The 11,457-nt window shown below is 47.7% G+C and overlaps 1 protein-coding gene across 1 annotated transcript in view; it reads right to left on the minus strand.

Moving 5' to 3' along the window:
* Positions 1-8,583, minus strand: part of FHL1 (four and a half LIM domains 1) — a 39,634-nt gene extending 31,051 nt beyond the window's left edge. Inside the window, exon 1 of the mRNA XM_063423977.1 lies at positions 8,325-8,583. The gene's annotated coding sequence lies outside the window, so the exon portion shown is untranslated. The remainder of the gene's footprint in view (positions 1-8,324) is intronic.
* Positions 8,584-11,457: the final 2,874 nt, after the last annotated feature.

The raw sequence follows: 11,457 nt of genomic DNA on the forward strand, positions 1-11,457 counted from the left end.
GGAGGAGAGAGGAGTGGGAAGGGCACTGCCTCAGGGGTGCCTGTACCAATGGAGTCCCTTCACCAGAGACCAGCCATTGCCCCTGCCCCCACAGGAGTATCTGGGGACTAATCCTGCACCTCTGCACTTGCATCTTGGAAGGTCCTGACCAGATGATGCTTCCCAGAGAAGCACTGAAGTGCTCTGATAAGTGCAGCCTACCCGCAGCATAACAAGCAACCCATTTCTGCAGGGAATGTCATCAGGCTGCTGTCAGGATCCTCTCCCTCTTATTTAAAGTATTTGATGCCTTCCACACACAACACAAAGTAGAGGTTTCATGGCCAAACCCTAAACACCAGCTACCATCAAAAGCAGATCCTAGGCTGCATGTCTGTCAGCTTAACAGAGTAGCAGCTAAATAATAATTTCATCTATTTAATGTGGCTCTCACTGGTTACAGCAGAGCAGGCTGTTATTTGAGTAATTCATTGCTCTCATTGGATTGGAGCTCAGGGCCTCACCCAGCAATTGCTGCATCCTTTAGATCCCCATTGGATCCACTACCCAGTCTCATGTGCACAATGCCACATCCAGGAGAAAAAGCAGCACAGTTTGCAAAGGCATTTGGCACAGAGCACGTGCTTTACCCCCTCTTCAGTACAGCTACTCCTGCCAGAAAGTGAGTGTGTGCAGGATCAGACCTTAAATCAGACCTTAAAATGACCAGTATACCTGACAGAAGAATTTAAGCACTCCAAAGCTTGCACTTATCACAGCAGCAGCTTTATTCTATTTGGAAAGGAGCACTGGATGATTTAGAGAGCAAGGACGGCACACAACCAGAGCCAAGGAACAGGCACTGGGGCACTGCCACATTACAGATATGGTAGAGCGCTGTAAAAATCTTTGCCAAAGCATTGGATTAAACAAGAATAAAGTGCAAGAATGACACAACTCATTGCAAAAGACTGAGTCAACTCTGAGTCAATCCCCTGCTACCACCAGTGCTTACTGAGGAAGATAATCCATTACCCTGCAAAATGATTTTTGGCAAACAGCATAAATAAATCTAAAAAAGAAGGACTCAAATGATCCAATACATCCTTGACTAGTTATCCAAACAAAATGAACTATAAGCAGAAGCACTTAAAATGGAATTGGTTGAATTATTCATTCAACTATCCACTAGGAAACTTTATTTGGAGATGGCAGAGCTTGCAGAGGGTGTGGGGAGGCTGCTCTACAGCCAAATGCTCTCCAAGAAACCTGAGGACAGGATACCCCCAAAGCCAAGGGCTCATCCCAGAGCAGGGATCATCTGCACCAGCGGAGAAAAATATATGTTTTGATTAATCCTTTGGGTCTCTGTGCTGATTCCATTAAATCCCTCTGCAGCCACAGAGGGGGAAACCCTTCTACATGGGAGCTGGTTTTGGCAGTGGAAGGAAGCCAGTGCACCTTGGGGTGAATCCACACAGCATGCCCTTCACGTGGGCCATGAGTGGGTCTGGCTGTCCTGCTTCCCACGTGCCAAGCTGGGGCTGGGCGTGACACTGTGCATGGTGTCCCCTGGTCAGGGCTGACAGTGGTGACAATCACCCTGTGTGAAATACAGCTGCCCCACTCACCTGCCTTAGGTGGGACAGCATGGCCACACAGAGCCACAGCAGCTCTCCATACCAGGAGAGATAATCTCCACACAGAGACCCTTCAGAGCCTTCCTCTCCCTGTGAATCCCTCAGCTGCCTCAGCTCTGGTGAAAATAACCACCAATCCCCTTCATTAAAGTAATTATCAGTCGTTATCCCCTCTCACTCCTTTGTGCAAAACAGCTGGGAAGGGCTCTTTTCTCCTTCAAGCTGCAGTTTGAGGGATGCAGCTATTTTGGGCTTAAGGTACCATCACAAACCCTCTTGACTCCCTATCCACACTGACTCCCCAGGGTCACTGCCCTGTTAATTCCCTCACTGACAGGCCCCATCCTCCTTTCAGCACACAGCCACCTGCTTTCACCAGCTTCTGAGAGCAGGAAGCCTTCCCAGCAGGGGCAGCCACACAGGCTGGCTGCTCCTGTGACATCCATGTCCCTGACTGTGTAGAGTCATTTTGGATAGGTTCCTTTTCCACTAGAATATAAAGCATCACAGGGCCTCCCAGCTGAAAGGAGAACTATCAGGTTGGAAAGCTGATCCAACATGGAGGCCTCAGTGATGGCTCTCTCCTCAATCTGTCTTCTGACTTTTCCAAAGTCTATTTTCAGCCCCAGGTGCACACCTCGCCCCATAGTGAGTCAAGAGATCTGAGAGAGAGGAGGAAGAAGACAAGAAATAGGGAAAGAGATCCATCAGTCTCCACACCCTCAACCATCCCACCATTCTGCTGCCCTGGGGATAACTGGAGGCCAGATGGAGCCTCAGCCCTGCAGGCAGCTGGAACTCTACCTGACACCAGCTAATTACCTCACAGCCATCAGCACAAAGTCTCCAGGCAGGCAAAGTAATGGAAAAGCTGAAACAGTTCAGAGTCATTCCTCTCTGGGAGTAAGTAAGGGAGGGGTTATGGAACGTTTGGAACGGTGTGCTTAAAACATCAGTGATGCAAAGCCTTTTCCATGGAGTTTAAATACATAACACACTGCTTTCCAAATTGGTGCAAAGGAGAGTATTGATACCTGTTGGCCACATCCCATGGACTGTGATCCCCAGTGGGAGCAGCCAGGCTACCAAAAAACAGATATATCTGTGCTTCTGCTGCAATTCTTCCTATTGGTTTGGAAATCATATATATGCAAAAGAGAGGGGGTGAAATTGCTGAGGGGCATTGGTGGATTCCTCTTCATCACTGGTTGAGCAAACCGGAAAAGGATTAAATTGTCCTGGCCTCAAGTTGCACCACGGGAGGTTTAGACTGGACATTAGGAAATATTTCTCTGCTCAAAGGGTAGTTAAACATTGGAACAAGCTGCCCAGGAAAGTGGTGAAACCACTGTCCCTGTGAGAGTTCAAAAACCATGTAGATGTGGTGCTTAGAGACATGGTTTAGAGCTGGGGTTGGCAGTGCTGGGTTAATGGTGGGAATTGATACAAAGTTTTTCCAGCCTTTATGATTCTATGGGTGGGTTTTTTTTTTAATTTAGTGGGCAAAACAGCAAGCCACAAAAAAAAAAAAAAAAAAAAAAAAAAAAAAAAAAAAAAAAAAAAAAGGATTATGATTGTATTAGGTGACATGCACAAGACTACTCAGCTTTCCCCAATTTAGTGTCAAAGTATTTCTGTAGCATAGCCCTAAGATACCATCAGCAAACCTGGATCAATGGATCAAAGGAGATTTCCAAAAGCTGGACAATCACCTGCTGAGAGCCTGCTAGTGAATAAGCCCATGAGTAATTACAGTGGCTGTGTTATTTGTGACATCACTGCTACTCAGATTTTCCTGAGTGACACCAGAATCTGCACATGGAGAAGGGATCTAGCTAAAGATTGTTCCCACCTTTAAAAAGCAGCTGCAGGGATGGCTCAGCTATCAGATTAAGAGGAGCAGCCGTGTCAGCCCTCTTGGTGTCCTTTGGCAGAGTCCAAAATGCTTCTCTCAGAACAAGTTGCTCCTTCTGTGCATGGAAAATTACAAAGGTGACTCCCATTTATAAAAGATGATGCACCAGAGCCCTGCAGGAATGGACCCATCTGTTGACTGTAACAAGGCTACATTTGGAAAAGGCAAGAGAAACTTAAGGTTTCCAACTGTCTTTCCAGTAACAATTTAAGTTTTCAAGGAATGTTGGCAGCAGTTGCAGCTACTTATCTGCAGCCTGCAAGGGGCTATTCAAACATGCCAGGTTTTCTGCCAAGGGTAGGGCTTGAGGTTTTCTGCTCTACGGTTGTTTGAACTTCAGGATTTCCATCCACATTCGTGTGCTGGGTCTTGGTGTTTTTTCCTGCTGGATCACAAGCAGGGATGTGGGAGCAGCAGGCAGCTTGTGGCCATGGGCATCTCCCCACCTGTGCCCACATCCTGGGACAGGGCAGCCCTGTGAGTGCACAGCTCTGCCCCTGCATCCCCACACACTGACCTCACAGGCTGTGCAAACCCTGCCCAGCCCTGAGCAGAGCCCACAGGCTGAAGTGTGGGGAGCAGCCTGGCCAAAAGTATAACTTCACTCCTGCGCCATTACTGCTCTTTCTAGAACTTTTCAGCCACCCTCTGCCGAAGTCAAGTAAATTTCCATTGACTTCAACAACTGCTGGGGCACAGTTTGCTTAAGTGTTTCCAGACTCGGCCCTTCCAGCAAACACCTTGGCCAGACATTAAACAATAACAGGAATCCATCAAATATTTGAGTATTCGCATAAGCCAAACAGATAAAATTTGAGAAGAGGTTTGGTTCTTGGTCCTTATCAGTTATCAATTCCTGGGTGGATACCTATTGAGAGAGATTTAACAAAGGTTTCTAATAGCAATGAGGTAAAGAAATAGCAATATAATATTAGGTTTTCCTTCAAACAGAGCAAAGGGATTTGTGATGATACATATTATAGACACATGTATATCTTTATCTTACTATACATAATTACGCTAACATCGGTCTTTCTCCTTGGCGTGAGACTCACCAAGAGTTTTATGTTCCAGATTTGAAAAGATGGCTTCCAAGCATCAGACAAAAATTAAGCTTCCTTAATAATTTTAGCTTTAGATTTTAGTCTAGGAAAAAAAACATTCAAGGTACACACAGATTAACATAAGTAAAATACATGTTGTAATAGCAGAGGAAATTTTCAAAGCGTGACAAATTTAATTTTGCTTGAGTCTGCAGCTAAAATCAAATCAATCAGAAAACTGAGGACCATGAAGAAATACGTACAACTGGATTAGATCATTTCATGAACATGAGAGACAACAGGCATAGAACGGGCTGGGGCTCACAGTTTGCTGCAGCTCGGGGCACCAAGATTAAATTCCTCATCATGGTACAAACTGCTTGCTTGACTTGGGCTGAGTCACAACATCAGCCCTTCAGGCAATACCTGCCTGCCTCCAGGGCTGCTGGGAATGCTGTGGACACACTCCAGAAAGCACCAGTGGTGCGCAGTGCCTGCAGTCCCTTGTTGGCTCACCTGTCAGCATGACCACCATGGAGGGAGTTGCTCAACGTGCCCCAGGTTCCTGTGTGTACACAAAGACATAATAGCATTTTTTGCTCCCCTCCTAGGGAGGCAAAGATATGGGGAGGTTTAAAATGCAGGCTTTGCAACAACAGATAGATAGCAAGAGGGCAAGCTTTCAGACACGAAAATACCCCCTGGAGAAGATTCTGGTTCCAGAGCAGAGCTGGAGAACCACTGCAATACACTGACATAAACCTCTGCTGCCACAGCATCTTGCAGTCCATGGGATGGGATGCAGAGTCACACCCCAGCCCCCTCCAGCACCTGCCACCGGCATGTCCTTGTCTCTCTGGATGCAAAGCCTCGAGCTGGGGAGTCTTAATAAATGCTCTGCTGGCTCTTACATAGTGATTTTCTGTGACTCACAATTAATGCCAGCGAAAAGCGTATTTAGTGTCATAGTTAATGGCATCTGAATCTGTGCAGAGGGTTCAATCTGGCGTGCTCCAAGGTATCAACCTAAACAACCCAGGGTTACACCAGGAGCAAAGTGGAGAAAGCAGCCACTTGTCCAAGGCTGTGGATGAGCTCTGTCCCAGGGCTGGAACTGAACACCAGCCCAGCTCACCACACCCAAGTGCCTCTGCACAAATCAAAGTCTTTTTTCTTTTACATAAAGGCACTGGGAAACAAACTTACTGCTCAGACCTGCACTGATGGTGATGTGGAAAAGCCAGGTCACACCTTTCCACCTTTTCTGCTTTCTCCTTGTGTTCAGCAGCACTGGCTAGATGAGCATTTTGGATATCTACATCAGATCAATTTTCCTTTGCTAAAAAAAGATTGAATAAAAATTATAAGATTATTGATGGGAAACTTAGTCACAAATGAGGTTGGGATTTTTATTCTCTATGCCGAACAAATCAAGGGAATGGTATCACATGAAACTGTATACTTCCTGTTAGCTTCACACTTAGGCAAAAAGTGAATTTGTGCAAGATTTCCAGAGGCTTTGTTTCACAAACAAAAAAGAAATAGTCATGGGAAAATTACAAACCATTTGGCACTAAGGAAATTATGAATGCAATTTCCTGAGCTCAGTGTGCTGAAGGAGCTGCAGTAAATAGCTGTCAGGCTGCTTTCTCGAACAAAAGATTTTAGACTTGATACCCAGCTGTGAAGGAGATTTGTCTGTGCTGGACTTTTGTTCTCCTTCCAGTCAGATGGGATTTTCAACTGGCGCAGTTTAGCTGGCACAAAGGGAGCATGGGTGTGTTGTCTTTAGTTTAAACCAAATTTTCTGGGAATTATCTCTTAAGTAAAAATGACAGAACTCATTTCTTCACTGACTTCTGCTGAAGAAAAGTGATTTAATGATGACTTGAAGTCAAACGAAGACACCCAAGAGAAAGGTCTCAGACATATGCATGACTACAGAGAAGCTGTCTTCCTGCCACTTCCAAACTGAAATAAGTCTCTTCAGTAAAAGCAGATTGGGATATTTTTTTTCCCCCAGCAGCTCAAGTGAGAGTTGGGAACAGAAGAAGAAACTGAATCAACAACAGGAAAAAAAATTTGGCATTAGATACTCTGGATCTGAGGAAGAACATGAAAATTGTGCACAGACTACCTAGATTTTGATGAAACAGCCCCTCAGGAGAGCAGCTCCCTGCCATGAGGGGTGACAGAAGCATATCCCAAGACAAAAAGGGCTCTGGATGCTGTAGGCTCCCTTTCCACATCCTTGACGCAAACCTGAGCTGGTCAGTGAAAAATGCTGCCATTTGGGGGCTGGTCAGTGCCTCATGTCCCCATTCCCGAAGCTGTTGGCTGAGCTGCAGGTTTTAGTGGGTGCAGTGGGTGCTGCTGTGATGTGGCAGCACAGCCAGACCCAGCTCTGGCTGCAGGAAGGGTCAGTCAGAGCCCTGGGTGCTGCCAGACGGCGCCGCTGCCTCCAAGCGCCACGGCATTGCCCCTGGCTCCCTGCAGAGAGGATCCTGCCCCTGCCAGTGTCCTTGGCAACTCTGAGCCACAAACATCAAGTGGTAGGAGCTGGGAAGGACAGAGCAATTGGCCAAATATGAAACCTGGTAACTGGCTATAAATATTTACACACTGTGCCTCAGCTTTACTCGCTCTGCTGCATGAGAGGCACGATGGCCATGGAGCCCAGGTATTAACTGTCCTGCTCGTGGTGCTCCAGGACTTCCAGCACCACCATCACCTCCACTCAGTGTCCTGAGGCAGACCCAATCCTGGGGAGGCCAGTGGATGCTCCTTTTCCCAGCCTGAGGAGCCAGTGCATCCTTCTGTGATGGTGGTGTACCCACTGCAGAAGTTTTGCCCCTGCTCCCATGGGAGCTCTGCAAACAGAACTGCTCCAGTGCTATACAGGCAGAACTGCCTGGCCTGCATTGCTGAGGCCAACTGCTATCTATGGAATCTCAAACTGAATATCTGTAAAGCCGGGATGATCCATTTTTTCCAGGGAGTTTTTTCACTCAACCCCAACACCCTTGTCAGGAGCACCATCAGTCTATTATCAGCTGTGTCATTGGAGCACAGATTTCAGCTGAAGCAACAAGTCTCTGAGGAAGCTGAGTTTAGGAATGTTACAATACCACTGGCCTGGCTTCTCTTTAACAGGACAATTGCCCTGAGCCCTCTCAGGCATCTGACCAGAACTGGGGTATTTTATGAACAGCAAATATCTCAGCAACAAAGCTCCAGCCCTTGCAGAGCAAGAAACCAATCACAAGGGAAATCTGTTTGCCTTTTGTAAGAATTTGGACATTTTTGTGTGAGCAGCAGACACAGGTCTGGGGTCCCAGGGTGGAAAACATATCCCAGACATACCTTTTGCAGTTTCAGAACTCTGTCACTTGAGCTGCCCTGTCAGAGGAATCCTTGATTTTCCACTTTGAGAAGTGGGCACCAAAGCAAATAATGACCGCAGACCACTCAGGCATCTTTTAGCTGAACAGCTTTAACATGTTCAGGGCTTTTTCAAAGCTAGGTTAATGGCAGAGTACATGGAGAAGGGAAGAAATTTGTATTAAACCTGGCCCATCTGTCACTGAGATACACAGACATTTCCAATTCTCTCTTATTGTAGATCTCAAAAGCTTCAGAACCTGGGAGAACTCATATAACATATCCAAAGCAGCAGTGATTAATATTAACTACCTGAGAAAAGGGAAAAGCAACCGCTGCTGCATCTCTTGTTCTCTTTTCTCTTACCTCTGGGAATTCTAAGAGTGAGTCGTATCACAGAAGAGCAGATTCAGCCATCCATCATCAAAAAGTGCAGAGGAGATACTTCAGGGCACTGCAGATAGTGAGGATGAGGATATGGAGACCTGCTGTCCTTAGTTCTCTTTAAGGTCATACCCTTGGAGCTACTGCCCAGAAAAGGTGCATTTTGGTTTAGACCAGTGCTAGATGAGGAAGGACGAGAGCAAATCTTTGCTGCTCTCTCAGCCCAGGCACATTTACACTGCCAAGTGTTTCCATGCTCAGCCAATTGGCGTTTTCCCATTCTGAAAGCATCCTTTGCCCTGCAGTGCCTGCCCTGCCCAGCCCAGCACTCGTGTGGGTGGGCTGGCATGACTACCCTGGCTGCTGCAGGTGGAAGGGCTGACACGCTGTACAGAGCTGACAGCTTCAATTTATGCACTTTTTAAATCTTTTTCCACATTGCTGGGAGCTTATGCACACAGGAAAAGGAGCAATGTTCACACATATCCTTAAAAGTAGCCGTGACCACACTATTGTGGAACACGCAGGCTTAGGAGATTGCAGCCATATATGGGCTCCTTGGGGCTGGAGCATCCCTGGCACCCCTGGGAGGAGGACAGCTGGTGGAATTTCCTACGAAAGGACAATTAATAAAGACCAAATCCTTTTGTATATACACATGTCTAAATATTGGACAACAGATTCAAGGCTTTGCTACCCCAGAATCCTGAACCTTACAGGACTCCTGCACTCGAGAGATTTGTAGCCTCTGACCCAGGTTCTAAGTGCACGGACTATAAGGGCTGGAGACAGGAAAAGCACCAGGAGGGGCTGTTTAAGGACTGCAAGTCCCAAAGGAACATGCCCCAGAGCCCCTGGTCCCCAAACACTGTGCTGAGAGCAGACCTTCAGCAGCACTGAGCAGTGACAGGCTGGAATTCTGCTTTCCCTGGCCTGGAGCTCTCCAGTCACAGCGTCACCCCGACACCTCACCTCTGCAGCAGCCAGCACCCTGAGACTTTGCCTCTTATCTGAGGTCCAGGAGCTTTCAGGGACATCAGGACCACTGCACTGCTGTGTCACTCCCTTCTCAGCCATGGCAGGGAGCAGGACAGTAGGAGCAGGACAGCAGAAGCCAGACTGTCCCCAGTGCCGCCCCCGCCACCAAGGTGCAAAGCAGCCTCTGATGTTAACATGGCCAAAGGCACCAGGTGCGTTGCAAATGCCTTTAGGATAAATGAGACCCAGATGGCTCCCAGCCGAGTGGAGGAGGTGGAAAGCAGGGGGCACACAGAGTGTTTGTGCTGGGCAGTGTTGCTACACCTGCACTGGACACAGAGAGTACACAAACACTCCCAGTCCCTGGGTTCCCTCATCAGCTTGGCAGATTTTGTTAGGGTTGTCAGCAAGGACAAAATTTCTCCATTTCCATATTACTTGCCTTGTCTTCCAATTATTCTCCAGTCACAGACACATGTAGCCAAAAGAGCGTTTTGCAATTTACTGTTGTGAGATTATATTTGGGCCCACTGGCATCTGAGAGGCACTTCTACCCCCACCTCCTCTCCTCACCTCACCAAGAAGTTTTTTCTGTAAAACTCCCCACATCTGGTGAGAAACACTTTTGGAGTTGTGACCAGAGAAAGTCCTCTTGCAACAGTGCGATGACCACAAATTGGCTGCAGAGGTCAGCAAAGCCTAGTGCTAGGAATAACCTAATGCCCAGGTGATGTGACACATACCTGGGAGCTCATGGGGGAAGGTGCCTTTGTGGGCTCAGTGCTGGTGGGGTGGGTTTGAACCAGCTCTGAGATGCATCAGCAGCTCCAGCAAGGGCTGCAGCTCATCTCTGGCCAAAACTCATACTGCAGTCAGCTTGTGGCCACTGGCTTTAAGCTCCTCATTCTGAAAGCTTAATTAGGAAAAAAAATGGCCAACATTTAAAGGAGAAAACAACGCACAGGGGAGATGTCTGTGAGCACTTCCATACTCCCAGGAGTTTGTGAGGGTGCCGGCTCCTGCGAGGGGGCTCAGGGTGTCAGAGCAGTCTGTGTTCCAACAGAGTCTCCTCCTCTTTGTGCTGATAAGGACCCAGCCTGATGGTGCATGAGGTGTGGTGGACCCATCAGGGCATGCGGAGGGTCTCTGGAGCTGGGGTGGGCTGGGCTCTGCAGGGACACCGTGGTGATGGACAGTTGCTGTCCTTTCCAATATTGCCATCTAGAGGACCCAGCAAGGACCAGAGCTCCTTGCAAGCCATGATGAGATGAGGAAGAAGAATCAAAGCCTTGCTTTTTTAAAATTTTACCTCATATAGATGCTAGCCCAGCATGATGTGGAGATGCAGAGTCAAGGGTGCAGAACTGTCTTTGGCTTTGGGCATGGCAATACAGGATTGCTCTAAAAACAGCCCTGTGATTTTTTTTTGAGGCTGTAGATACGCAGCATTGGCCCATTTCCCAGCACTTTACTGATCCCCACATGAAGGTGGACAGATGGTACTGACTGAAAACTGCTCCTCATCAGCTCAAACTGAATAGAACTAATGAAACAGGGACTAATCAGCAAATGACAGCTCTGTGCACCTGCCTGCAGGGGAAGCCCCCCTGCCCAGACCATGCAGGGAACTGCCTTGCTCTGCCTCTGAACAGCACCTACCCTAAATACGTTTATATGGCTGATATGAGATGCCAGCTTCTGGCCAAGTGGGTGCCCAGCTGCAGCTGCCTGTGTTGGGAGGGGTGGATACGGACCAGAGGATCCCAGCTGCATTTTGGGTGCTGGGGATATCACTCACCGATGGTGAAGGGCCTGAATCACACCTTATTTCAAGGAAACAATACAGTTGAAGGTGTCTGCTGCAATTCTCCTGAGGGTTTGGGAAGGTGAAGGGCTGCCAAAAGGCATTTGTTCAATTGCTAAATGATGTCCTTGTTTGTTCTAGTTACATGCCCGAGTCCAACCCAGGCTGGGCTGGACAGCACATATCCAGTGGGATTAGTGGTGCTTATTCCGACTGTCAGGATGTTGAGGTGGGAGAGCACAGCAGAATAAGCATCATTCCATAGCAAGAAAATAATATAACACCTTTGTCTCCTGTCCCATTGCTGTGACTTCCAGTAGCACAGGCCACCCA

Source organism: Prinia subflava, chromosome Z (genome assembly GCF_021018805.1).
Source record: "Prinia subflava isolate CZ2003 ecotype Zambia chromosome Z, Cam_Psub_1.2, whole genome shotgun sequence".
Lineage (NCBI taxonomy): Eukaryota > Metazoa > Chordata > Aves > Passeriformes > Cisticolidae > Prinia > Prinia subflava.